The sequence below is a fragment of the Phyllostomus hastatus genome, unplaced genomic scaffold (genome assembly GCF_019186645.2).
Source record: "Phyllostomus hastatus isolate PE091 unplaced genomic scaffold, TTU_PhHast_1.1 phas_contig_40, whole genome shotgun sequence".
Lineage (NCBI taxonomy): Eukaryota > Metazoa > Chordata > Mammalia > Chiroptera > Phyllostomidae > Phyllostomus > Phyllostomus hastatus.
The window spans coordinates 7,693,926-7,721,516 of record NW_025333872.1 but is presented as its reverse complement, the minus strand read 5'-3'; positions in this window follow the sequence as shown (position 1 = coordinate 7,721,516).

The window sequence follows — 27,591 nt, the reverse complement described above, 5'->3', positions numbered from 1 at the left end:
GGATGAACCACCTGTTGTAGATCTAAAGGGGATTCCGTTTTGATGGGAAACACACAGCCCCTGTCCTCATAAAAATCCCAGTCTGAGGGAGACCCAGCCCCGTCCTCAGGGAGCCCCAACTTGATGGGGAAATACCACGTGCTCCCCATTTCCTCCCTCCTAAGAATGTTATTTTCCCGCCCCAGCCCCATCCTCAGTTCTCCTGGAGGTTCCTCCCCTAGGAAGGGTTGGGTGGGGGGCGTCAGACCTCCTGGCTGGTCTGCTGCTTCCTCCCTGCTGACTCCGCGTCTGCTCACTGTGTTTGCATAAAGCCCACGGAGCCTGAGTGTGAGGGCTCCAGGAGGGGAGACTGAGTCATGGTGAGTCAAGAGTCGACTGGACCCCCTCCTCCCGTCGCCTGTGGCTGTGTAAGAGGCAACACTGGGGCCAGGGGCAGGAAAAGAAGGGGCGCTTATCGACTCCCAGTCCTGGCTGCCCTCTCCTGTGCAGTGGGAGCGTGCATGCGTGTGGGAGACCACGGCCGCTCCAAGCACGTCCTCGCACAGAGTGAATCACGCAGCGAGAAGTGGATGTCTGGAAGCCAGATGTGGCCAGCTGTCCGGGGCAGCGAGCCCAGCCACCCACAGAACAGATGTGACGGCACTTCTGTCTCCCTCTACTCTGTCTTACAGCTTCTCAGAAAGCACTTCTGGGGCATTCTCTCTCCTTACAGCGAGGAGTCCTCTCCCCCTGGGAAGGTGGTCTTGAGGAAGTGAGAACAGGGCCTCCCCACATTTACATGTTCCCACCCTCCTTAAGCCTGCATGCTCCTGGGTACACTGGCCTCAGAAGCCGAGCTCAGGCTACTTCTCCCCCATCAGATTAGAGGGTCTAAAGGAAGACGTGGAAGGTGACGGCACACAAGTGCAAAGCACTGCTTAAGCGGGAGCTCCCTCAGGCACGGACACCCCAAGCTGGGGCTCCCTGACAGCAGAGGCTGAGCAAACCAAGTGTCCCGGCCGGGCTAGCTGGCCAGCACACGTGCAAAGTCAGACACTGCTTCCAGCGCGATGGGGCTACCCAGGAGCTGTCTGACCGTGAGCAGTTCCTCAACCTCAGCCTGCCTGGGTCTGGGTCCCGACTCTGTCTCTACAAGCTCTGTGAGCGGCTCCAATTTCCTCACCTATCCGACGGAGATCACACTCCTGATCTGTATCCCAGGCTTGTGAAGATGAAATGAAGCCGCATGTGTGACACTCCCTCCTCACGATCTATGCTAGTGGGTTAGGACTGGGGGCTGGGGGTGCAGGGAGGGAGCCGGCCTGACCAGAAAGACATGGGAGATGGGCAGAGACGCCGGAGAAGAAGGAAAGCAGAGGTGTTTGCTGACCAGCTCGGGGGAGAAAGGCTGAGGGGGCTGAGTTGCCGGCCACGTCAAAGATGCTGGGAATCTGCTGCCTCCCCGGCCACTGAAAGTGAAGTGACCACAGGAGGCACCTCAGGAGATACAGGAATGCCTCGAAGACTGGGGAGGTGGCTGAACAAGACAAGAGAGGAACTCCAGCAGACTTCAGCGCCAGGGACTCTGGAGGAAGCAGCCTGATGGTCCAGATACAGCCCTGCCCCCTCGGGGCGTTGGGATGCCGGGGGGCGGGCGGGGGGGACACACAGCTGGGCCCTCAGGGAGGCCCTGTCTGACAGGGAGAGGAAGGTCTGCCCTTAGGGACACCAGTCTGACCAGGAAGTTGTGCTGACATCCATCGCAGGGAAGTTCCAGTGTGATGACAGTCTCAGCCTCTGCTCTCAGGCAGCCCCAGCTTGAGTGACACTGTGCACTTGTGTGCTGTCCCCTTTCCTGTCTTCCTCAGACCCTCCAGTCTGATGGGGAGACAAGGCCTCTGCCCTCAGACTGTCCTCCCAGCTCTACTGCAAGCACCGGCAGTCTTCCTGGGGAGAGGACAAGGAGGACCCAGGGTTAAATGATAGTGCTTGCACCAGCCAAGCCACCCAGGCTACCTGGCTAAGCATGCTCGTGGCCTGCGGCAGAGCCCGAGGGCCAGGGAGTGGAGACGCCCTGCGGGTTTGGCCCAGGGCAGTGGAGGCTGGGGTGGTGGATTTGACTGGCCAGACAGAGAACATTCTAACCACTGAATGGAAGGATACTTTGAGCTCTGCTAGGTGAGGGGCAGCAGCACCTTCCTGCTACTGTACTTCCTGATGACATCACTGTGCCCACCTTATGGAGAAGGAAACATTGGCCCAGAGAAGGACTTCACTTGGCTAAGAGCAAGAAGTTACCCGTTGAGCCCATGTCGGTCCGGCCACACAGCTGCTGCGCTGGGGGTGAGCAGGCGAGCACTGCCCGGTGCCACCCTGCTCCCGCTGCGCTCTGTCGGGCAGCGCTTCGGTTCCGGACTCAGCCTGCCTGGATCCGAATCCTGACTCTGTCTCTACCAGCTGTGTGATTGTGGGTGAACTATGCAACCTCTCTGTGCCTCCGTTCCCCTGTGTATTAAATGGCTACTATGTAATAGTACTTATTATATTGAAGTATAACTGGTATTTGTGAGCTGGTGACTCAGAGTAAGCATAAAGCCTTTTCCTTCTCTCCCACCCCCAGGCCCTCAGTCTAAGAGGAGAAGAGTAGTTGGGAGACAGGACTCGGCAAGATGGGGCTAAGGTCTCTCTGGGGATGGAATATTCCCCAGAAGGTTCTCACGGCCTGCTCTGGGCCCCTCTCTGGGAGTTGGGGGGGAGGAGCGGAAGCCCCACTCCCCACTGGTGCCATCCATCACAGGCCTCCAGTTCCCTCTCCACTGCAGCGTGTGAGCTTGTGGGCTCCTGGCACATACCAGGTGATAAGGGCCGCCCAGCAGGCAGGACGTGGACTACGTGAGAGGCCAGTGGAGGCGGCTGCTTGGGCCAGCAGCTGCCTGCTCCGCTCAAGGGGCCAAGGCCGAGAGGCTAGGCTGTGGGGTCCATTGTCTGCCTGCTGCCCGCGCCCCTCCCTCTGGCAAACACAGACTCTGCAGCAGCCGGCAACAGGCTCTTGGCAGAAGCTCGGTCTTGCTCCCCCCACGCAGGCACGCCCTGGCCTGCACGTCCTCGCCTGGGCCTCTAGCCACTATGGCGCTGCCCACTGCACTGGCCCCTGCGGCTGGCCCCCCAGGGGCACTGCTTAGCCCCCTGGGAAGTCCTTGGAGGGTGAGCCAGGGCCTGGGGTCTCATTCTGGGGTTGTCATGGGCTTGGTCCATGGGGTCCTTGGTGGGACAGACCGAGAGGAGGGCAGAGGAGCTGGGGCAAAGTGACCTCCTGGATGTGGCCTTGAGAGTTATTGAAAATTCATGCTGGATTTGAGGTCGGGAGGTGGACAGTGGAACAGGGAGCCGGCACTGATGGGTGGTGTAACCTTGGGCTTCCTCTCTTAAGACTCACTTTCCTTAGCTGTCCCATGCAGGGACTGGAGAAGACCCATCTCCAAGTTCAATATTCAGTGATTCACGGCACTGTTGCCCCTCCTGGCTGAGCACTTAACCCCAGTTGAGACCAATGGACAAGATGGGGCGTGTCCGGGTCTGCGCCTCCCTCTCTCCTTCTCCATCAAAGTGGGGTGGGGGCCGGAGTCCCTGCAGCCCAATGCCCTTGGGAGTCATTGAGGTGAGGCTGATGGCTCCCTTACCCCTCAGAGACCCTAGCCCCGGGCCACCCAGGGCCAGAGCTGTGGACTCTGATCAACAGGTTAAAAATAACCCCATGGGCTCTTTTCCCTCCACAGGAATGGTATTTGTGTTGGCATCTGCGGCCCCTCTGGCCCTGCCAGCTGCCACAGCATGTGACGCTGTCAGGGGACCGTAGGTGTGAGAACATCAGCCGAGGGGCTCGTGCTGCTCTCTGACTCCAGGTGAGGGCGTGATGCAGGGGCCGGGGACGGCTGGCAGGCCGCCTGTGGCCACGGGGCTGCCACGGGGCTGGGGGTACGTGATGGGCAGGGCGAAGCCCACTCGTGGGAGTGAACTGACGCGGCAGCGGCAGGGCTGTCAGGCGCTGGCCGGGGCCGCGTGGGGCAGAGCTCTGCTGCCAGGTCATCTCCGGTCCTCAGGTCCCGGAGTCGGACTCGGAGAACCACAGGACTGTGGAGGCAAGGAATTCTAGACTTAAAAGAACTCAGAGACTCTGACAGTCCAGTCCCTGCCCGGACAGGAGAAAAATAGCAGCTCACTAGAGAATATTTATGGAGCCGGCCCCGGGTGCCAGGCTCGCAGCTGGCAGCCACTGAATCAATCTTCCCGGGGGCCCTCTGAGCCCCGCTCTGGTTTTCTGTTCCTCAAACAGAAGAAACAAAGACTCAGAGCAATTAGGTGATTTTGTCCAAGGTGGCGTCAAACTCACCTCTGTGTGAGCCCCAGCCCCACGCCCAGAGTCACGCCCTTGCCCTGGTCTGATCTGCGGGGCTGGGAGCAGTCTCGGAGGGATGGCTGCTGCTTGGAGGCCACACTCAGAGTTGGGGGTCATTTGGTTCCTGACTCTGCTGCAGCTCCCTCCACACCAGAGCTTATCTTGGGGGGCAGCCAGAACACCCTCACAACACCTGGAATCACGGTGACTTTAATGTAAAATCATTTTTGCCCTGTTCCCTGTCCAAGGAGACGTGGCAACCCCCAGTTCCCCTCATAAAGCCCCATCCCACCCTTCACAGCAGTCCTGCTCATAACATAACCACCTGCTTTTTCCGGGGAGTTTTAGGAAGGGTGTCCCTGTGCATTAGCTCATCTAACCACGGGCAACAGCACCGAGGCCAACCCTCCCCTCCCCTCCCCTCCCCTCCCCTCCCCTCCCCTCCCCTCCCCTCCCCTTCCCCAGGCAGCACAGGCTGATCCTTTCCCCTGCCCCTCAGGCCTGTGTTTGCCCTCCGTGTGGCCTCTGCTGCGCTCTCTGGCCTCTCGCCAGCTTCTTGTGACCAAATGTGGACCTGCCAAAGGCCTGGCCTGACTACAGTGGGACAGCAGGCTACACCTTGGCCACCCCCACCTGTCAGGTCTCCCTACTGGTCTCATCCCCTGCCTGTGCCCTCAGGATCCTGATAGGGTGGAAGGTGTGGCCCTCCCAGGACGTTTATGTTACTTGATCTTTAGTGTCTCCAAGGACTGGGCCTGCAGTGCTGGGGTCAGGAGCCCAGAGCTCTTTCCCTAAACTCGTACCACAGGCCAGCCGGTGGCAGCATTTGGTTTCTTACACTCATGAGGGGCAGGATTTCAGCATCAGCGATAGTGAACAGGGAGGTTTCCCGAGCACTTGCACTGGGCCACTCCCTGTGAGGAGCACATCACAAGGCTTGTGTTCTTGAATTCTCATGACACCTGGTGAGACGGTTTCCACTGTTACCCTTCCTTCTCAGGTGAGGGGTCTCAAGCACAGAGAGGCTGGGGGAGGTTGGTGTAGTGCCGTGCTGTCGTTGGATTCTGAAATCACTTTACACTTGCCTAGAACAGTGAGTCAGTAAAGGCCCATTACCAAAGCACAAATGGGAAAACCAAGTCAGACGTGGACAGCGGGTAAGGTCAGCCATCCCGCTCTCTCCGCCCTCCCCGGCTGGCTGCCACCTGAAGCATTTGCCCAGGGTGTGTTCTTCCTTCTGGATATCTCTCCTCATCTCACACACTTACCTGATTCTTCCCTCTCTTTCTCCCTCCCTGCACCTTTTCTTGCCTTTTTCCATCCATCCCCAGCTCCTCCTGGAGCTTGGTCTTCCCCACAGGGCCCCTCCTGGCCTTGCGGGGCATGGGGAAGGCAGGCTTCTCCAGGGGATGTCTTCTCGTCCGGGCACCCTCTGTGTCTCACCCCGCCCGGCCACACATGGGTTTTGAGGGGCTTATATCAGAGTTAAGTTTGGTTTACCCAAGATAAACATGTGTGTTTTGCTCATGTACTCGAAGTCTGGAGGTAAATCCCTGGGCTGGTTTGACAGCTACATGCTGACAGGGACCCAGTCTCCTTCCTTCTTATTGATCTGCTGGGTGTAGTTTTCATTTCCAAGGCTGTGTCATTGCTCAAGTTGGCTGCTGGAGCTCCAGCCAGCAGGAAGGAGGAAAAAAAGCTGAAGAAGGATCTGCTCCTTCCTTGTAAGGAAACTTTCTGGAAAATATACGCATTGCTTATATCTCATTGGTGAATACAGTTACCCTACCACACTTAGCTGCAAGGGAAGCTGAGCAATAGAGTCTTTCTATGATGACATCTGGCTGGAAACGGGGAAGAAGGGACAAGTGGATGTTGGGAGATCATGTCTGCCAAAGGCCCTTGCGCCCTTTAGTTTGCAGTGGGCATGGTGTAGATGGGGCCTTCCTAACTTCCTTCCTCAAGCACCTTGTTCTCTCCCTTCCCTGAAGCCTCAGTTCTTCCCTGATATGGTCTGTCAATGGCAGCAGCACAATGCCAAGAATGGATGCCATTGGCTGTTGTCTACCCACCGCAGCTCTGGGCCACTGCTCTCATCTGTTCTCGTGGCAGCACCCAGGGCTGCTAGTCTTAGTCTTGTTTTACAGTTGAGGAGATTGAGGCCCAGAGAAATTGGGTAACTTTCCTAAGAGCACCCAGCTGGGTTGCGAGTCCAGTTCCTATGTGTTCCTTTCTTTCCTGCTGAGCTTCCCTGTAGGAGTGGATGCCCTGGGTCCTCTTAGGGTCTGACAGGAGGAACTAGAATGGTCTGGGTCCCAAGAGTGGCTTGTCTAGGAGAAGAGGGCAAGCAGGGGTGTGACCTCACTCCACAGGTATCTCCTCAGCACTTACTCAGTGCTTGGTCAGTGAACACGTACCAACAGGGTCTACTGACGGGCTGGGGATTTCTGCTGGCACCAGTAGCTGGCCACTGTGGCCACATCCTCAGATGCCACTTTCCCCAGCGTGAGCATCCTGGGCCCAGCAGGGAGGATGGGCAGGGATAGGCCACCTCCACTACTTCCCCTTTCTCCCTTCGGCTCACCCTGGTTGGGGAGGGGCAGGAGGGGCCGAGTGCCTACCCAGGCCGGGCTGCCTGGGGGAGGGGGGTAGGGTGTGCAACCAGCGCCGAGGGGAAGGGACCAGACTCTGAGCTTTTCAGGCAGGCCAGGGTCATACAGGCCATCCACTTGCCTTTGGGATGGCCAGTCCTTGCTTGCTGCTGACCCCTAAAAGTGAGATCATTGCTTTGGCATTGGGGTCTTGGGGGAGGTGCTCTGCACGTAAGTGCGGTCACAGCTGTGACACGCAGTTAGTAATTTTACTGTAATATGTGTTCCCCATCTCTAGCCAAGAGGAAAGGCTCAGGAGCCGTGAGTCACAGCTGGCAGTAGACAGTTGGAACGGTCACGTGCAGGCGGCTGCCATGGCGGCATGCTGGGGAAGGCCCTGAGACCCAGACATGACCTCTGCCCTCTGGGAGTTCCTGCCGGAAACAGGTGGTGAAAAGGAAGAAAGATGTGAGACTTGAAGCCCCTGCTCCCTGCTCATCTCCACCAGGAAGTCTTCCTTGATTAACTGCTGTGGAATTGCCCTGGGGTTGACCTTGAGTTCCCAGCTCTGTGGAGAAGTGTTTCTTTTTACTTTACATCCTGCCAAGTCTGAGTACTGAGCACTATGGGCTGTGTTAGGAGCAAGGGTATGGACAGGAATGTGGCATTTTCATTCAAGTTTGTTCGTTTGTTTGTTCGTTCATTCATTCATTCATTCATTCAGCCAGCAAATGTGCCAGGTGCTCAGAATGCACACTGGTGGACTCTGAGGACTCAGTCCTGTCTCACAGAGCCTGGAGGAGGAGACACTGAAAGTAAATGGTCACATAAATACAAAAGAATTAAAAACCAGGCCCAGGAAAGACAGGGCTTTAGGATGGGGGGGGGGGTGATGGTAAGGGGACTCCCCAAGGTTGGGCCATTTCTGGTGGGCGCTGACCCCCCTGGCAGCCTCTCTTCCACTGACAAAGGTTCTGCAGGGAGACGGCTGGCCTGCAAGGTGGCGTGGTGCCCACCAATGGGGTCCATGCCAAGCATGATGTGATGTGTGCTGATCGCTTTCCACTCTTCACTGAAGACCAGCGTCTGTTGCCCCTGCAGCACAGGGAGCCTGGGGTAACTCTCCCATCCTGTCTGGGGCATTTAGAGGAGACACAGCCGGGAGAGGGTTCCTCTTGTGCCGCAGGCAGGGGGGCAAGTCTAAAACAACCACCCTCCTTACACTGAGTAGATGGGGCTCCTGGGCTCTGTCCAAGGTGCCGGTACCCGCTGCATCCCACTTGCACCCCTGCAGTGGACGGGAGGTGGCCTGTGGGCCGAGTCTCTCCTCTCAGCCCCCATGCCTTGGACCTCTCACCCCGACATGCTGGAGACGCATTGTCTGGCCTTCTTTGGCCTCCTGCCTCTTTAGGCCCCAGTTCCAGGAGCAAGCAACTGAGGGACCTTGGGATGATGGGAGTCCAGAGGCTGAGATGCTTCCATCCCCCCAGAAAGAACCAGTAAAGATGCTGTGCTCCGCCCCCCTCTTCTTCCTCTGGGGTCCCGAGTCTCGAGACAGGGGCTGTGTGGGGCGGGAGAAGCCCCAAAGCAGCTATTATATTTAAATGTAGACTCTCGGGTCCCACTCAGAGACCCTGATCCTTGAAGTCTGGAAGGATCTGAGGACTCTGCATTTTAAAAAGTTCCTCAGTATTTGTGACATGAATGGCTGAGGATCCCTGTCCACTTTGGAGGGAAGAGCTCAGATTCTGGGGGCAGGAAGTCTCGAGTCCTGACCTCAGCTCCTCTTGCTTTCTGGGTGGCTTTGGACACTTCCCCTGGAAACCTTGGTGTTCTCACCTGTGCAGGGGGACCTACCTTGAAGATTAAATAGGCAAGTGCAGGTAAAGCACCGGCATCAGGCCTGGCACAGAGAAGGTGCCCAATAAATAGTGCTCATTCTGGCTATTTACCCAGGCTGTCTTAACGCAGCTGGTTCACACAGTCTCCAGGCAGGGTTGGGGCCTCTTGTCCGACCAGGATCCAACTTGTCAGATCCTCTTGTCAGATCCATCAGGATCCACCACTTGGGGATCCTGGTTGGATGAGGGAAGAGTTGCAGAGGTTGGGAAGAATAGATGTGCAAGGAGGGGCTTCTCAGAGGCTGCTGCCATCGCCAATGGGAAGGGTGAGAATACCCCTCCTCATTCCCTCTCTCCACTCCAGCCCACAGGGAGTCTCATCTTAGAAATAATAACCTAAACCAAATGGCACTATGTGCCAAGCACTCTTCTGAGTCCATTAACTAACACAGTTCTCATGAGGCAATGTTATTTCATTTTACAGATGGGAAAACTGAGGCACAGAGGGGTTAAGAAAGCTACCAAGGTTATGCAGCCAGTGATTGGCAGGGCTGGGGCTTGAATCAAGGCAGCATGGATCTGAATCACCCCCCCCCCTTCTGGCATGGGGCCCCTGGGGAGAGTGACTGGCTGGCCTTTTCAATCACCCCCTCTCTGGAATATTCTGGGGCGTGGTTGTCTGCATGGGGTTCTTGGGCTCTGGTGGGAAGAGACAGGACCCATTGCACCTCTTGGGGTCTCCCAGACTCCAGCAGCCCTGCCCACCCTCCCCTGTGCATCTCTGCTTCTGTGTAGTTGCCCCCACCACCCCGCTCCTCCTTCATCTACTCCCAGGTCCACGTACACTTTCTCCAGCTGTGAGCATCTGGACCCTCCCGGAGCTGCCACTGGGCTCTGCCTGTCCCAAGCTGCCTGGCTCAGAGCCCAGAATCGGCAGGAGAAGAGGAGCTTCCTTCTGAGCTCCAGCCTGACCCCACAGGCCAAGAGCAGCAGCCTCTGCCCACTGCTTCCTCCATCCTTGGGGGCTGTGAGCACTGGCCCCCGTTGAGCTGCTGTTTATGACCCGATAAATCACTCATTGTCCCTACCCTTGGCCTTAACGAGGGCCAGAGCCTGCTACAACACCCCAATTAACCACACCATCTGTTTCTCTTTAGTGGAAACAGTGTGGCTGGTGAGCTAGAGCCCGGAGTGGGGTGCTGCGGGGTGGGCTCGGGCTGTTTGCCTTCCCGGAAAATGACTTACCACCCACCCTGGCCTCTACCTTGCTTCTCTTCCCTCAAAGAGGAGGCTAGTGGCTCCCAAAGAGCACAGTGTTCTGTCCCACGGTAGCTAGCCTCTGCAGCAGGCTGCACTGGGGTGCAATGGTGACTCAGGGGGGGCGCAGTCTTCCTGGAGACGCGGGAGGCCAGATGTCGGCATGAGCAAAGGTGACTGAGTGCGGGAATGGGCAGAGGTGAGAATGGGAAAGGGAAGCCAGTGGCTGGTGAGGTCACTCCTGAGTAATCCCGGTATTCTTTCACTGATCCACGGGTTTATCGAGCTCTTCCCAAGTGCCCGGCACTGACTAGGCACCGAGACACATGAGGATGCGGTTTTGGGGAACCTAGAGATCAAGGCTCTTCCTGGAGGAGGTGTGGGCCCACTTTAGTTCAAGAAATTAGCCCATTCCAGCTCCGGCTCTTTCTTGAGGTCAAATTCTGAGGCCAGAACCCTGGTGAGCATATGAGCTAGTGTTAGAGAGGGATTAAGTTGGGGAAGGAATCAGGAAGCATTAGGGATTGTTGGTAAAATGGGTCAACAGACAAACGCCGAGCTGGGGAAGTCAGTGGTGGTGTCAGCAGGGGCGGCAGCAGGGCTGGGGAGCAGTCTGGGGAATGCATGGCTGAGCGGCCCGTGTCTGGCTTAGGCGGAAAGCCCCTTTGCTCATTTCTCCATCTTCGTTCATTTCCCCCTCGAGTTCATGAGTGTGCCCACTGTCAGTGCCCACTTCTGCGCCGTGGCCACAGCGCACACTCCTTCTGAGCCCAGAGCAGCCTCACACTGTTCCTCACACACTGGTCCAGGCTGTCACTACTAACTGATTGGAGGTGACAGAGGAAATGAAAATATATTTACCACCTGGACTGGGATCTGAGGGACTAAGGAAATACTGGAGCAAAACTCACCCAAAGAAAAAAGAGTTGAGAGACAATCTTGGCCGAGTGACAGGGTTTGACTGTCAAAGGGCAAGGGCAGTTGTAAGCTGGGCTGAGATTGTCACTGGGCTTGCTCTGATCCGGCTTTCTGGTAGACCCATGTCTGGGGGTGGGGGAGGGGGGAAGAGAGAGAGAGAGAGCAAGAGCAAGAGAGAGAGCTGGGAGGAGAATCCAAAGCACTGCACATCAGGGCTCCGTTGCAGAGCACAGAGGACACAATCCACTCTCTTGCGAGTTGAAAGGAAGGAGTTTATCACAGAGTATGAACTATTGGGAGGCCCAAAGATGTAGGCTTGAGGTTGAGCTTTCAGAAACAGCTCTCAAAGCCACATGGCAGAACTGGGCCACCAAGGAAGCTGTGGCCTGGCCTGTTTGGTAATCATGAGGGCACCAGCTCCGGGACCCCATGCAGCACCGTCCTTGGGACGTTGCCACTGCTGCCCTCCCCACACTGCAGATGCTGTGACCACACCGGTAGAAGGATCACTGGGCCTCACTTCTTGACCACCAGTGTCAGCACTGCAGCCAAACAGCAGCAACAACAGCAACAAGAAGTGGCACCCTTCCTCTTTTCCCCAGAAAGCAGCAGGAGCTGCAGAAACACAGTCTTGCCGGTCTCATGCAAGGGCATCTGACTGCTTAAATCTGATGCTAAATCTTGAATCCTAACAGCGAAAGGTCCTGGGAAAAGTAGTTTAAAAAACTTCCCTGTGTCTGCGGTCTAGGAAGGCACCTAGCAAAGGGTGGAGTCAATGGATGTTAAAAGCCAGTCCGCTGTACATTTGCTCCTAACTTCTATAAGATGCCAGGCACAAGCAGTTCTGTTTTTGGATTCTCTTCTTGGGCATGGAAGAGGGAGACGCACTTCCTCTTCTTTATCACACGCCACTGTATGGCTCTGGCACACTGAGGTGCCAGGCACGTTAACGATGCCCTTTGTGGCTGGACCTGGGGGACTCCTGGTACCAGCCATCACAGCAGGTGAGGAACCTCCTAGGCCTGTCAGGGAATAGTCAGTGGGACTTTGGAAAAAGCTCGGACCAGCAAGTATTGGTTATTAGGGTCTGAGTGATTTTATTTAACTCTTGGTCGGATCCACCTTTGGAAACACTAACATGAGCCCTGCTGTGTGCCAGGCTTGGTGCAGGGTGTTGGGAATACACAGAGGAACAGAACGCAGCCCAGCTGTGCTTTGCATTCACTTGTCCAGCCAGAGAAGAAACAGGGAAAGCGGACAACGGGATGTCTGTGGTGATGCAGGTGCGCAAAGGAGAACCCATCTGGGAGAGTGGGGGAGTGTCTCAGAGAGGTGACGTTTGAGCTGAGTCCTGGAAGTCCCGAGGATGCTGAGAGGAGGCCTGGGTGAGAGACAAGGGTATACATGGGAAAGGCACCAGTGTCTCAGAGAGTAGGCGGGAAGGGTGTGGACGGCGGAAGGACACAGTGTTTGGGAAATCAAATCAGGGCCTTCTCCAGGTGTGAGACTCAGCCTCCTCCTCCAGACCAGGCTGGGGCTCCTGCACTGGGCCCCTGCATCTGGCTGGCCCTGCAGGTGGAGCCCTGTTCTCCTCAGCTTGTGGGAAGGGGTTTGCTGCCCCTGCTCCCACAGACTGCCAGGGATGGCTCACAGCCAAGGAGAAGCTGGTATAGCCATGGGCTGCTGCCTGGGCTGCAGGCTATGTGGGGCCTCTCTCCCAAGGGTGCTGGGCAACCCCATCACACCACTGCAGTCCTCCAGGGGGAGTCAATAGGGCAACCACGGCCCCGGCATCATCCCTCCCTGCATCCCACGCCAACCCAATGCCAGCCCTCCCTGGCTCCTGCGGCTGGAGGTGCTGTGTTGGGGCCATTCCAGGGCATGGCCACCTGAGGGTCAGAACAGGAGGCCCAGAGGTCAGCTGGAACCCATAAAAGGCCAAACTGAGTCCTGGTAGCAGCAGGAAGGGGCAAGTGGCTGATGAGAAAGGGGTCCCTGCTGGTTGCAGTCAGCCAGGCTTTCTTAACCCCTCCCACTCCTGTCACCAGGGTGTGCCCTGAGGTTTTCCCACCAAGACCTGTGGCTCCAGGTCCCAGTTCTTTAACCCAGGCTGGTTAGTAGCAGCGGGGGTTGATTTAGTGGAGAGATCCTTCCCCTGACTCAGAGAGCCCCTGGTCAGAAGAAAAAGAAAACATAGTCCCTGCTTTCAGGGAGACCTTAGTCTTACGGAGGCAGTGAATCTCAGACCCAGTCGGAGGGGAGATGTGGCCCTGTCCTCAGGGTCCCCATTCGGAGGGGAGACAGCCCTGCCCTGAATTAGCTCAGGGTCAGAGATGGGGAGGGTTTGTCTTATTAAACTGAGAGATCAATATAATGGAATCACTTCTGACTTCTTATGTATTTAGTGAAGAATCAGAAACTTGAACACACTCCCCTGTGCTCTGAAAACCCAGGAATAATGTGCTCGCAGGCCCAGAGAGCTGTCTCTGGGGTGCAGTTTCGTTCTGGGGGCCCTCTTGAGGTCATCTGCGCTACTCAGCCACCTGCTCTGCTCAGACCCTCCTCATTCCAAAAACCACTTGGCAAGTGGGTTCTTTTTAAGAGCTCATTCAACTCCTTCTTTGGTGTCTAAGAAACTTACATAACTCATGGCTTTCAATTAACCATTAAATTCGGTGAGCGAGCACACAAAAAAGAAACACGTCTACGTGCAACCGGCCCTCCTTCGACGGTGTGGCTTAGATGTCTCTGATTTATTTTCCACAATTAGCAGTTGGCCTTCTCCCAACTTCTCTCCCGGTTCTCTTTGTAGGGCCTGCGGCTGGCTGGGCACAGCCGCCCAGCTGAGCTTTCTGAGGACACATTTTCCTTTGCTGGGATCACCCGAGAGTTCAGGCTTCTTGGTTACTGGGCTGCATGAAGCTAATTATCAAAATTTCCAGGGGGAGGGTGTCCAGGTCAACCTTCAGGGTGAGGAGAAGAGGTTCAGAAAATGCTGGTGCCTTTGTCAGCCTTTGCTGTGCTCTTCAGCTCCAGGAAAGTCATTCCAACTCCTGGACCTCGGTTTTCTCATCTGTTAAATGGGTGTGAACCATTGGGTTCAGGGGTTCCCTAGTCCCTTGCACCTGAACTTTGATGCTCTGGCCTACTTCCCTCTCCACCCTACTCTGGACTCCTCTGCTACCCCATCGTGACCACAATGGGTGGGTTAATCACTGACCCGCAGCCATCCCGAGGAGCTGCTGCCCACCTCTTTCAGCCTTAGTCTGGCACTGAGGACAGTGTGGATCCACAGGCCAGCAGAGCTGTTTGGCCACCTTAACCTAGGACCCCTCTGAGCCAGCCTCTGTGTCTCACTCACCCTGCAGGGGCTCCCTGCGCAGTGAGGTCGGCCAGCACTGGAAGCTTGGCACCCGTGAGTGCTGCAGCCACCAGATGTTACGGAGCACCTGCTCCGAGCCAGGTCCTGGGCCAGACGAATAGGCAATTGTTCCTTGTGGTACTTAGAGGCATGTGTGTGGGCTCTGATGTCTGTCTGCCAGATTTAAACCCTGGTCTGATGCTCCCTCGGGCACTGTTCTCAGCACCGCTATGCCTTGGTTTGTCCATCTGTATAATGGCTGTACCATTATACAGACACCTCCATCATGGGGTTGTGGTGAAGATTAAATGAGTCAGCGAACATACAGTGTTTAGAGCCTGAGGGTGGTCATTACAATTTTCATTTTATGAACACCAGCTCTGTCAGGAACCGCCGTGGTATTTGGTATAAATTAAATTCCTTATAGGGAAGAAGAGAGGTTGTTTCTGCCTTGGCTGAGGGAAGAAGCTTCATGGGAGAGTGGGTACCACAGTTTGGTCTTAAAAAATGAAGGTAAACATCACAGACGGCAATGGGGGAGAGCATTCTGGGAGGAGGGGACCGCATGAGCAAAGGCCTGGAGGCGGGAAGGCGAACGATGCATTGAGAAAAGTCTGAAAATACCCGAGAGACTAAAGCACAGGGGAGATGAGACTAGAAAGTGGGCTTACGCCTGATAAACTGCTAGACCACAGAATGTGACCTTTATCTGGCAGGCAAACGGGGTCACAGATGGTTGCTGAGCTCGGGGATCTCCCTACTTGGCAGGGAGATGAAGTTGCGGTATTTAAATGAGAAGGCAGGGTTCGTTTCCCTAGATGAGAACAGTAACAGTAAGAATGGTGACAAGATGCCTTTCACGTCGTGGGCTGTTTAGTCCACTGGGGCTGGGCTGCGCGGGCAGACGCACCTGTGGGCTCATCACCATGGCGGCCCTGAGAGTGAGCTGAGCAGGGATTATCGCCTCCACTCTGCAGAAAGCAGGATGAGACTCATCCAGGGTCACCAGCAGGTTGGTGGCAGAGCCAGAAGGGAGGTAAGTCCCCACCCTGTGGCTGCCCAGGGGAACCAGACCGCCTGCTCGTGCCCCATCCTTATGCCCTCTTCCTGTCAGGCAGCTTCGGCCTCCTCTTTAGGGCTTGGCAGGCCCTCAGGTGTGTGCGCTGTGTGGGGAGGACGAGGGCGTCTGGGCAAGGACCCCCCCCCCCCAATCCAGGCCCATTCCCTTGTCAGGCCAGTGCTGGGTCTGCCGCACTCTGGCTCACTGCCAGGGGCCAGCCCACCTAGCACACAGTAGGTGGGCATCTGACTTCTGACTGATTCTGAGAGTAGCCGTGACTTGCATGGAGGGTGACTGGGCCACTTTCAGCAGGTGTCGGGGGCGGGCAGGGCACCAGGGTCCTGGAGCTGCACCCGTAGCTCTGCCCTTTGCCGCTCTGGAAGCCTCCCGCTGAGCGGCAGCCAAGGAGAACGGGGAGAAGCCTCCATCTGCTTTTCCTCTCCCGCCGGCTCCTCCGGTCTCCTCTGGTTTCCACCCCAGGGAACCGGCTGCTGATGCCCCAGTCTTAGCTCTTTCCTCTGTTGGAATCCTGACTGGCTGGCGTCCACTTCCCTTCCACTTTGGAGGCTTCCTCCTCTGTTGTTCATTTCCTGGGTCCCACAACTTCCAGGCAGGGCCTGGGGCTGAGGAAGGAAATGGTGGAGCCCCTGGATTCTTGCCCCTGCCCCCTGCCGCCCGCACCAGAACAGGGTTGTCTGCCTTCTAGAGGACCCAGCCTCGGGCTTGCCTCTTGGTGCAGGATCTGTTGGTACTGTCTCGGTGGGGGTCCAGGAGCCCTGGGCGGTGACAGCGAGTCCATTGGAAGAGGTGCATGGACCTGAGAGCTACCCCGGCAGGGGTGAGGTTTGGCGCAGGAGTGGAAGCAGTCAGGGACTTCCTGGGGTGGGGTCTCTGACTGCCTCTGAGCCTGGAAGGGTATGGGGCTTGGCTGGGGGAGGGGAACATCCAGGGGATTCTTCTCAGAGGGTGGGGAGCTGACCTTGGGGAGCTGACCTTAGGTAGCTGCACGAAGCAATGTGCTCAGAGGGAAGAGCAGAGGGCTGTGCCCATGCTTGCCCTGGCAGCCCTGGAAGACGTGTGAGTGCATCATGGCCCTAAAGGTGGGTGGTTGTGGGTTATGGGCTGTTGATTTGTTGGTTCACTCACTCGTTCACTCGTTCATTCACAATTATCCAGCACCTCCTCTGTGCCGGGTGCTGTGCTTGGGGCTGGAGGCTTGTTGATATGTAGGACGGATGTGTTCCTTTCCTTCTGGAGTTGCTGGTTCAGCTGGAAAGGATGAAGAGCAAAGCAGCTGCCCAGTGTGCTGTGCTCAGTGCAGGCAGAGAGGAGATGCAGGGGCCCCGAGAGCCCTGAGAGCCCTGAGAGCAGAGAGGAGGGCTGGCTCCAGACCCTGGGTGGGTTACAGGAGGGCTTTGAGGGGAGGTGCAGCAGAACCCTTTGGGATGATGAGATGAGAGCATCCCAGAACTGGGGGTTGGGTGGGTGGGTGATCCTTCCAGAGAATGATGAGCATGGTGCAAGGGAGGCAGTGGAGGTGGGGCACGGTGGTGGCAGGATCCCCAAGTTGTGCTGCGTGAAAGGAATTGTCTGGGGAGCATGGGAGGAACCTAAGCAGGGCTGGATGGAGGGCTCCTGAGGGAAATTCTGCACCGGGTTCAGCTCCGGGCCCGGACACAGTGCCGTGCCGCAGGACGGTGGTCTTCTTGCTCTCACCCCCCAGGCTCGGCAGGGACTGTTGTCCAAATCCCGTGAAACAAGGCACCGCAGGGCCCTGGCCGGATGCCCGTCTTCCTTCCCATAGGGCCCTTCCTCTGGCCGGGGCACAGCCAGTGTGACGATGGCCCAGCTCTCCCGGCACCCTCAGGAAGAGGTGAGGGGCTGCACTCTGGGTGGAGGCTGCCAGGTTCCAGTGGGGAACTCTCTTGGAGGGGGCAGGGGAGAGCCAACTCTCAGAGAAACCATCAGATTAATTCAGTACCTGCATTCCTCCACCCGCGAGGTGATTCATTTTTCCTTAAAGGGTAAAACACGTGAGGTTTCCATCGTCAGGAATGGGAGTTGTTGGAAGAGAGATCGTTTGCCTCAGATTAAGCCCCGGCTCACAGACAGAGCCCCAGGGATGGGGGTGGAAATGAATGTCATGGTCCAGGCGACAGGTGGGCACTGGCGCGATTTCCAAGGTGGCGTGCTTTGGGAAGAATGGGGGTTTGTGGGACTATATGGACTTTGGGGGCTATACCCACGTCTGAGCTCCTCTGCAGGCACCCTGTGTGGGCTGGGAGCTGGGATGCCAGTGATTGGGGAAGCTTCCTTCTCCCCGCACAACCGGTCCTCCCAAAGGGAGAGGGGAATGGGAGGGCAGAGGAGGGCTGTTTGGCCAGGCCCCCAGTTCAGCCAGGCCTGGGAACCCTGCCCAAGGCGCCAGAGACAATGCTGGGAATGAAGGCTGGCCGGCCAGAGGCAGGCCGGGGACAGGCATGGGCAGTGCCCACCCCATTCACAGCTCTGGCCCCCGCACAGGCCTACAGCACCCTCCCTCTCACTTTTGGGCTCCTTGCCCTGTTCCAGGCTTCTGGTCACCCACCCCTTGGCACTTCAAGCCATGCTGTCCTCCCAGAAAGCCTCTCTCCTACCCGGCCCCATCCTAACCCCTGAGGGACGAGCGTGTGTGAGCGTGGATATATATGCGTATCTGAGTGTGCTGTGTGAATGTGTGTATATGAGCATGTGTGTGTGTGAATGGCCTATGAGTGACTGTATGTGTGTATTTGCGTGTGAGTATAGCTGCATGTGACTGTGTGCTTGTGAGTATGGGAATGTATGTGTGTGTGTGTGAATGTGTGTGTGAGTGTGTGGGCACTACATGTGTAACACACACCTACACTCTAAGTGGGTGTGTCTGTGTGTGAATGTGTATGTGAATGTGTGTGTGTGTGTGTGTGTGTGTGTGTGTGAGTGTGAGTGGTGGGGAAGCCATGAGGACTCAGGCTGTGCCCATGCCCCCGGCCCACCTCTCCTGCAGCTATCCTGACTGGGCAGTGGGTGCCCTAACCTCTCCTCCAGGGATGCATGCCGAGCATTTCTTAGGACAGCCCCCATGTAGATGGTTTACCCCCGCCCCACTAGTGCTGTTTGTTTTTCTGACCTGCACACACTCTTATTCAGGATGGAAAATGCAGCTGCATCCCTGGGCGCCTCCTTAACTTGGGGCTGGAGGAGGGCCTGCAGTCTCTCTGCCCACCTGGCCCCAGAGTGGGCTGGGCAGCTGGGGGGGGACGATTGCAGGTTCTGAGGGAAACGGACCCCCATTTCTGGGGCTCTAGGTTGTGGGGACAGGCCTCTGCGTCCCCAGTCCCAGGCCTAGCCTGGCTTTCCCTGGAGAGGATGGCGGGAGGGAGCTCTGGCCCGTGGGAGAACTAGGATTTAGTTACTAAAGCAAGTGGCAAGTTCAGTCGGCTTTTCAGGCCAACTTTTCCTCCCTCCTCTCTGTCTTCTCAAGGTAATAGAAACATAGGGGAGGGCCTCCTTTCCCTGTTGGCCAGTTGGGGGAGGTGAGGCCCTGCCATTGGCCCAGGCCCCTGTCATCGAAGGCACACCCCCTGGCCCTGGGCCAGGCCACCCCCCCACCAGGGGGAGCAGTTTCATCAGCGGCTCTCTGTGCAGTGCCAGCTGCTCTGGGAGAGGCCTCTGACCTGCTCCCAGACAGGACCTGCTCATCCCGAAGGAGGAATGTCATTCCTGACACGGCCTCCTGACCTTTGAGTGTCCCTAACCCAGCCAGGCCTTGAAACCAGGAGCAGCAGCAGGGATCAGCTGGGGCCCTGTGCCTGGGTCTGAGTTCTCCTTCCGCCATTTCCAGCTGTGTGACACCGTCTGGGCCTCAGCTTCCCCATCTGTACCGGGGATGACAATAGTGCTGTCCTCTCAGGCTGGTTCTGGGGATTCAGTGAGTTAATACTTACAAGGGCCTAGTGATTTTTCTTGCTCTATGTAAGTGTTACTTAACGAAATACATCACTTCCTTGTGATGGCCAGTTAAGGAATAGGTGGTTGGGTGGGTCACCAGCCCACTAACCTCCAGATTCATGTCTCAGCTCCTACCCTGCATGGGCCCAAGGAGCTCTGACTTCTGGCCTATTCCTCGGCGTTGAAGTCCCACCCCCACCGTTTCTTCCTGACCTAAGCTCTTCATTTCCTGGGTCAGAACATGGAGCCAATGGGGTTTAGGAGAAAGTCTCTCTAACCCTGACCTGTGTCCTCACTGTTCTTCGGCCACAGCGACATCCCCAGAAGGTGGCCTGCAGGAAGAAGAGGTGCCCATATGGCAGGTCTCTTGCCGACACCTTCTTGGTCTTTGCTGTTCTGGAAAGAGGAGGGGGCAGCTTTGCCTGCTGGAGACGTAGGTTTTGGTTCGAGGATGGAAAAGATTCACTCATGGAAACTCACCTGCCTTCCTGGGACAACGATCCTGATTCCTTCCCCACCATTGGTGCTGGGCTGGGGCGGTGCCCGGGGCTCCCCTATGCCCTGCAAAGGAGGTGGAGGGATTCTCTGTCCTCCCAGCCCTGCTTACCACGTCACTCTGGCTGCGCTCCCTGTGGCTCTGGGCCTGGGGCCTGTCTGAAGCCTGGCTTCTTGGTGCTCGGAGCCCTTCATCTCAGCTCTGCTCTCAACCACGTTGTGAGCACCCACTCTGTGCTGTCCTGTGCCTGGCACGGGGGTGGGCACAGAGATGGGAAAGGTCCAGGTGCTCCTGATCCCCAGGGAGCTTCTGGACCAGAGCTCATCCCTCAAAGGGAGGCCTAAGGGCTGTGGAATTCCTTCCAGCCCCTCCCTTCCCTTTTTTCCCTCCTGTTATGGGTTCCTGAGCCCCTCCATTGTAGCAGGTATGTGCTAGGCCTGATCATAAATGAAGGCTTACCCTGCTAGGAGGTTCATTCAGAGGGAACCCTGCTGCAGGACCCAGGAGGGGTTTCCTTTCCCTGAGCTTCACAGCTCTGCGCCCTGGGGACTCCCAGAGGCAGACTTCGAGTCTCCACCATGAGACTGTGGGCTCCCCGGGGACAGGACCTGAACTGTCTCCCCCTTCAGTTCCAGCACCGGTGGATTCATTGATCTAGTAATTCAGTCACTCAGAGGGTGCCTACTATGTGCTGGGCTCTTGCCTATTGGCCTGTTGGACAGATGCTGTCTAAACCTGTTCCCCCTGTTCCCAGCAGATAAAAAGAAGCTGGTTTTGAGAAGGGAGTTCCGGGCAGAGAAGGCAGGATGTGCAAAGCCAGGAACCTGAGGGCTGTTGCAGGCAGGCCCTGGAATGATGTAGGAAGGGGCTTTGTGGCTGCAATGACCTATGGGAAAGTCTGCCCCAGGAACCTTGGAGAAAGGAGGTTTTGAGAATGGTTGGAGATTTCACTACTGTAGTAGGAGATAAAACTTAAGAAGAGTGTCAAGTGTCCTTGCCCAAAGGACACAGGAAAATTTGCAGAATCTCTGACCCACGGCTGTGACAGGAGGGGGGTAGGAGAGGCTGAGCTGCTCCTCTTTAGTTCCGGCCTGCCAGGGGGCTGGTCAGCCCCCTGCCACAGACTCCTCCCTCCCTTGCCCCCTCCAACTCCCCGCCCTGGGGGGACTGTATCCTGAGGCCCGGAGGTCACCAAGTTCTCCCCGTTGTCTAATCACATCTCTCCCACTGTGTCCTTGCCCGTCCTTGGTGGAGATGAACACAAGTGGGGCCTGCAGCCTCTCTTTCCCGTCTCACAAGGCCCTGGCAGAAGTCCTCTTCACCCCTTACCTGCCCCAGGCACTGTCGTGGGTCACGGGAGCTGTGTCCAGGGCATGGGGCTACTTCCTGGGGGACAGCTTCACCTTCAGGCCCAGGCCAAGCCTCCACCTTGATCTCTAGGGTGGACTGAGGTTTTAGATCACACCAAGGTGGAGTGGGGGTGGGGAAGCCCACCCTCTATTCCTGTCTCTTTCTTACCATGACTTTTAACCTTTTTTCCTTTGTCTCTTTGTCTTTGTCTCTTTCTTTCCCCATCTCAGTCCACCTCTTCCCTCCCAACCCCATCTTTCCTTGGTCCTGTCTCCATCTCCCTCCTTCCCAGTGTCCTTTTGTCTCAACCTCCCTTCCTCCTGCTAGGTCTCAGTCTCTGTCCCCATGTCCCAGTCTCTTTCTGACGATCCCTGGCAGTGTCAGAGGATGAGAAGGGAGAATTGTGGGGCTTCAGGCGCGTCTGCACCCAGCAGTGTGCGGGTAGCCTGGCGAGGGGCATGGCGCATGGCCGCCCTCTCCAGAGTCAGCTCTGGGGAACACGGTCGCAGGTCAGCAGCCTGTCTTCCATCCCAGGCTTCTGGAGGAATTCACAGCAGAGGGCCAGGCACCAAAGCCCCGAGCCCTTTCTGGAAGAAAGGTGATGTGGCTGTTCCTCTAAGCTGGAAACCTTGCGCGTCCAGTCGGGGAAGGGAAGAACATACAATAACTGAACACCGTCTCCCCTGCAGAGGTTCCACCCCCAACTGTCGGACGGACTGCGGACATTGATTCAGTGTGGCGAGGGGCAGGGTTCAGAGGCCGGAAACAAAGGAGGAGCTGACCAGCCTCTTCCCTGGCCGACCCGTAGTACAATGAGCCGGGCTGGGTGTGCCCAGGCCCTCCTTATGAGCATCTGAAGGAGGCAGGAGATGGAAAGTGCTGAGTTTACAGAGGAAATTAAGCTCCTGGAGAAGAGACAAGCCAAGACAATGGAAACAGATTTCTAGAAGGCTCCGGGAGTGGTGTGCAGGGCCAAAAAGCAGGCTGAGGGACGTCTTCTCCGCGTGGAAGGCAATGCATGTTAGGAAAAACAGACGTGGAGCTGGCCAGGCGCTCATGCCCCGGGAAGCCCGGTGGGCCTGGGCCCCTGGTGAGCTCTGCTCAGACGGTGGGTGGACACGTGGGTGGGGCCTTGCAGTCCGCACCCTGCAGACCGAGCCGAGAGCCAGGACTCGCAGAGGGGAGTGTCTTCCTCCTCCCTCAGAGGGGTGAGTGAGCCCCAGACGGTTCTATCTGAGAATAATGGTGGGGCAGGCAATGTTGAGAAACTTCCTTGGTGAAAAACTAAGTATGGGTGACTGAGGGTACCCCTTCTTTCTGTCTCTGTCACTTTCTTCTTTGTCACTTTCTTGTCCTGTCTGTCTCAGACCCTGACTGACCTCTCAGGCCCTCCCGCCTGCTCTGCCTCTATTTCTCTCCAGCCCCCGTCTTGGCCTCTTTGGGCTGATACTCAGAGAACCCCCTTTCTCCATAAACATTTCCACCCACTGGACACTGGGTGAAGCTTGTGTGTGTGTGTGTGTGTGTGTGTGTGTGTGAGTGAAGACCTGCTGGTTGAATCAAGGTGGGGCCGCTGCAAAGCATCTGGATCAGTGTGGAGGGGTGAGGGCTGGGGCAGGGCTGCTGTCCCTCTGGGTGGAGGGCAGAATCAGGCTTCTGGCAGAGGCGGCCCCACCCCTACCCCAGGCCACCACTCATTCTAGGAAAATTACAAGGGCCAGCCCCACAGTGGCCAGTATACACAAAGCTCATTGTTCCACTCCCTAGGCCTTTGCCTCTGTCCCTGTCAACTTTGTTGCCAGTTCCTGGTGGCAAGCTGACAGGCTCTCTTTCTGAGCCCTGGACTGCCCACCTACCTAGGTGGTGTTTCTTTCCCTGCTTACTAGTTGTCCCCAAGCAGGTGGCTGAAATAGGGGCCACTCTAGGGCAGGGACACGCATGCTGGGCCTGCCGACCCTCAGGAAGGGCACATGGGCCCCACCCTGCGAGCTGCCCACCCTGCACACCTGGCCCTGTTCCAGGATCTGGCCAGGCTGGTCTGCGTTGCATCCCGCCTCAGCCTGTTCCTTACCATGAGATGTGTGCACAGCTCACCCTTCCTTCATTCTATATTTCTTAGGCTTTGATTCCTGGCTGCAAATCACTTCCTCTGAGAAGCCTTCTTTGATTGCTACCTTTCTATCTCAGACACCTCATTCCCCCTGGGCTCTGCCAAATTGCTGGGCCCATAGCAGACACACTGCTTGATTGACACCCAAGTTTCCTGGCTAAGTGTTGTTCCAGGGAACAGCCGGAGGCAAGGGGAAGGCACCAGCACTGGCCCCTGCCCACCACCTGCTATGCACTTCCTGTGCATTATCCACTTCGTTCACACAGCAGCCCTTTCAGATAGAGTTTATTATTCCCATTTGACAGATGAGAAAACTGAGGCTCTGAGAGATTAGCCAACTTGCCTGATATCACACAACAACACCCTGCAAACTAAGACACTCTCACAATGATATGGGAATGGCAGGAGCTTCCAGGGTGGAGGGACATGCGCCCAGCTCCCCACAAAGGAGATGGTGTGTCAGTTCCCAGCTGTGTTGGGATAGAAAGTCCAGATGTCACTACCAGAGTTTGGGGTGGAAGTGGGAGGCTAGATGAAGTGGCCCCTTGAGTGCTGGCCCGGGTTTAGTCGGCTCCCTTTGCCTTCCCTGTGAAGACCTCCCAGCACCCTGGAGGAGGGCTCACCCTCCCTTGCTCTCTCAGGCCCTGCCCACTTCACCCCAGGCCCTGCCTCTGGCTCCCTTCCTCAGGGTGAGATGCCCGGAGGCCTGGTTCAGAGCAGCCTGCTCATTTCCTGCTCCAGCTGGGCCCCCACCCTGCTCCCTTTCCCGGACCACCTGGGCTATGATTCACGCAGGATCCGGGAAGAGCCTGGATTTAGACTTCCTATTGCTGTGACCGCACACAGAGCCCACCCCTCCTCTCCCCATGACTCTACCTGGTAGAGTCCTCTACCCGGACTCTGCTCTTCTTCTTTCTTACCTTCGGGGCACAAACCACGTGCAAAGCTAACCAGACAAAAAGATGAACTAATATAACAGGAGTCCAAGCGGAGCATTGTGGGAGCTTGGGGAGAAACAATGAATGAGGTGGGTGCTAGCTGTCCAGCAGATATGGCGTGGCACTGAGCCTTGAAGGGCTCTGGCAGGAAAAAAGGGTGTCTGGGTGCTGATCTGGGGGAGGGGAGCACGTCTGGGCCACTCCCCAGATTCCAGATTTCATCCTGGACTGTGACTCCGGGGCAGGACCCGCACACTCGGAAACAGTGCTGCTCAGACTGCCTGGGGGCGGGGGGACTGGTGTTTTGTTTTAAATCCCAATTTGTCATAGACCAATAATATTATAAAAGTATAATACAAAGGAATTAGAAAAATAAAATCCGACATAGGAAGTACAAGCTCCAGTGTTTCGTTGTTCGATTCCACGGATATAAAATCACTCTGTCAAACTGCTCTTAAAGATGCTGAATGCCTGGGCTTGGTCTCATCCGGAGCCAGCGGGGAGCAGTGTGGGAGGGCCTGGGGGGCGAACCCCCTTGAGTGAGGCCGCTGGAGAACAGAGTTTTCAAACTGCAGATGACCTGCTCGTTGGGAGGGAAATTGATTCAGTAGGTTGGGATCAGCATTTTAAAACTATGAAATAGACTAGAGTAGAAAATAGAGTGCCCTGTGCCTGTGGTGTGGAAGCGTGGTTCTGTGAAGGGCTCGTCTCAGGTGCGGGCACGCGCACGCGCACGTGGGCTGGTGCTGGGCTGAGAGGTGAGACGCGGCCTGAGGGCCGTGGCCGCCCCGCCCCACAGTGCCTCCTGCACTGAATCTGCCCTATGACGCCACGATCACTGCGCTGGTGTCCCTCTCTCTACCGTCTATGTCCTTCATCCCCTCCTCTGGCCACATCCGTGCCACTCCTGGTCCCAGGGTGGTAACCCTGCTCGGGAGAGCTCGGACCCTCCACTTGCTGTTTCTTTTCTCTGGACGGTCCTCGTCCTCTCTCATCTTCTCCCAATGTCCCCTTCTTCCTGGGCCCCATATAATCAGGCCCCAAATGTTGTGCTGGGCACAGGGCAGCCCTCAGACGCAGAACAGGGGGGCCCTGACCTCCAGAAGGGAGCAGCTGCGCTGGGGGTCGGAGCTGTCCTAGGCGCTCACGGAATGGGATGCATGATGGAAAGGGATACGTGATGGGAGCAGAGGCTGGGACCCAGCCAAAGGCTCCCCCCCGCCCCCAGGCATCCCATGGCGGGGACCACGTGATCCCATCCAGGGTTCCTGCTTAGCTGTCACCCCTCTCTTAGGGCCCTGTTGATACCCCACAACCACTTTAAGGATGTACTATAACTTCTCAAGCCAAATTCTCTATGAATAAACATCTAAGATCTTCTACTTTTACAAAGAGTTGTAAAGAATTATAAACAATGGGGCAATGAACATCGTTGTACCTCTCCCTTACCACATCTGAGCTGCTGGTCTCCAGAGGTCCCATCATTCCACCTCTTATTTCTCATGTCTTTGTTCACACATGGTCCACATTCATCCTGTCTCTCTCAGCTCCCAGATGGCTGCGCCTCGTGTCATGGGGCTGAACATGAGCCAGAGGCTTGGAAAATGTGATCTTCTTCCTCAGGGCACATACCCTTCTTTCTCATAAAGGCTTATTAGGTTTCTTCAGCCAGGCTTTCCAAACGCCCAGCTGTATCAGAAGAATTGTTAGACAGCAAGTAACAGGAAACTCAACTCAAAATGCTGCAGACAACACAGGAAGTGTTTATTTCATAAGAAGAGAACTCCTGGGGTAGGATGGCTCCAGGACAGTTAGATGGCAGCTCTGCCACATCATCAAGCACCCAGGCTCTTTCTGTGTTTCTGTTTTGCTCTCCTCAGGTGCTACAGCTCCCCTCACGGCTACAAGATGCTTGCTAAAGCTCCAGACATCACATCCAAACATGATGTGGTTGAAGAGGGGCCACTGCTTTCTGTGGGTCTATTTTCAGATCAAGAAAACTTTCCCCTGGAGTGCACACTGACCCTTGGCGCTCACTGGCCAAGGTTAGTAGGGCACACGCGCACTCCTCTGTTAACCCTTGGAAGGGAGAATGAGGCTTCCCTGGTCTGCAAGTCGTGAGGCTGTGCGAAGGGTTGGGTTGGATTTTAAAGGGGAAAAGGGTATGGGAACAGAGGCTGAGTGGAGATCCCACAGTGTCGGTTGTGCAGGCTGGTGGAGAAGGTCTCCCCAACGGTGAGGACTCAGTTTCTACGTTTCTCAACCAGCTGGGCCTGTGGCTCCTGCCCTGGAGACGTAGTCTGACTCTGATTGAATTAGAAGTCATTTGCTGAGGGAATGAAGTATGGCTTTGCCCTGGAGGGTGTTTGTTGTAAGGCAGGAGAGAGGAGGCGGAGGGAGGGTACGGAGCCACGGGAAGGAGGCATCTGCAGGAACTGGAGACAGGAAGCGCTCCAGCCCTTCTCTCTAACGGAAGGCGTTAATGAAGATTCCCTTTTCATGCAGGAGACTCACTGAGTTGACCTTTCACCTGGGCTTCTTCTAGTGCTGGGACCAACTCGGTGTTAGGGATGGGGAGACCAAGCTGCAGGAGGGACAGAGGTAAGGGGGCACCTTACCTAAGCTTGGGTCACCTCCGTCCTTGCCCCTGAGTCACAGAGGGTGGGGAAGGGGAGAGGAGGGCTGTGAGTCAGGAGTCTACCTGAGGATAAAGAACAACACAGGAAGTGACTCAAAGCTATAGGGCAGATAGGTGGCTTGTGGTGCCCCGGGACAGGCCCTGGGGGAGTTGGCCGAGGGTCCCCTCCCCAGAGGCTGCTGGCTATTTCTGCTAACCGTGTTTCCCACAAACCCCTCCCCTCCTCACCACAGCAGGCCACCTGCCCACTCGCCCACAAACCCAGCCACCAGCTGTTGCAATTCCTGGCTCTGGTCCACCCCCTGCATCCGGGAGGGCTCATCACCTCTGACCCCAGAAGGTGGGTCAACCACTTTCTGTGCCTCTCCCCAGTCTGTCTCCTTCTGCCCACACACCCAGAAAGGAAAGATACTAGAGTCACAAGAAGTTGGTGTCTTTGAGCAAAGTAGATGCCTCTGGGTACCCATGTCTGACTGAGCTGTCCTCGGGGTCAAGGGTATGGCCTCAGGTGGAGTGACGGGCGTAAAAGAAGAGGGACCACAAGCCTTGTGAACTGCTCGCTCCTCTGCTGTCAGAGGGGCCTTCGTGCCATCCACTGGAGTTCTGGTTGGAGGCTAGGGCCCCAACTAAAACGATATTTTGCCTCCCTTTACCACTGTTCTTATACATTAAGCTTCCTTAGGGACC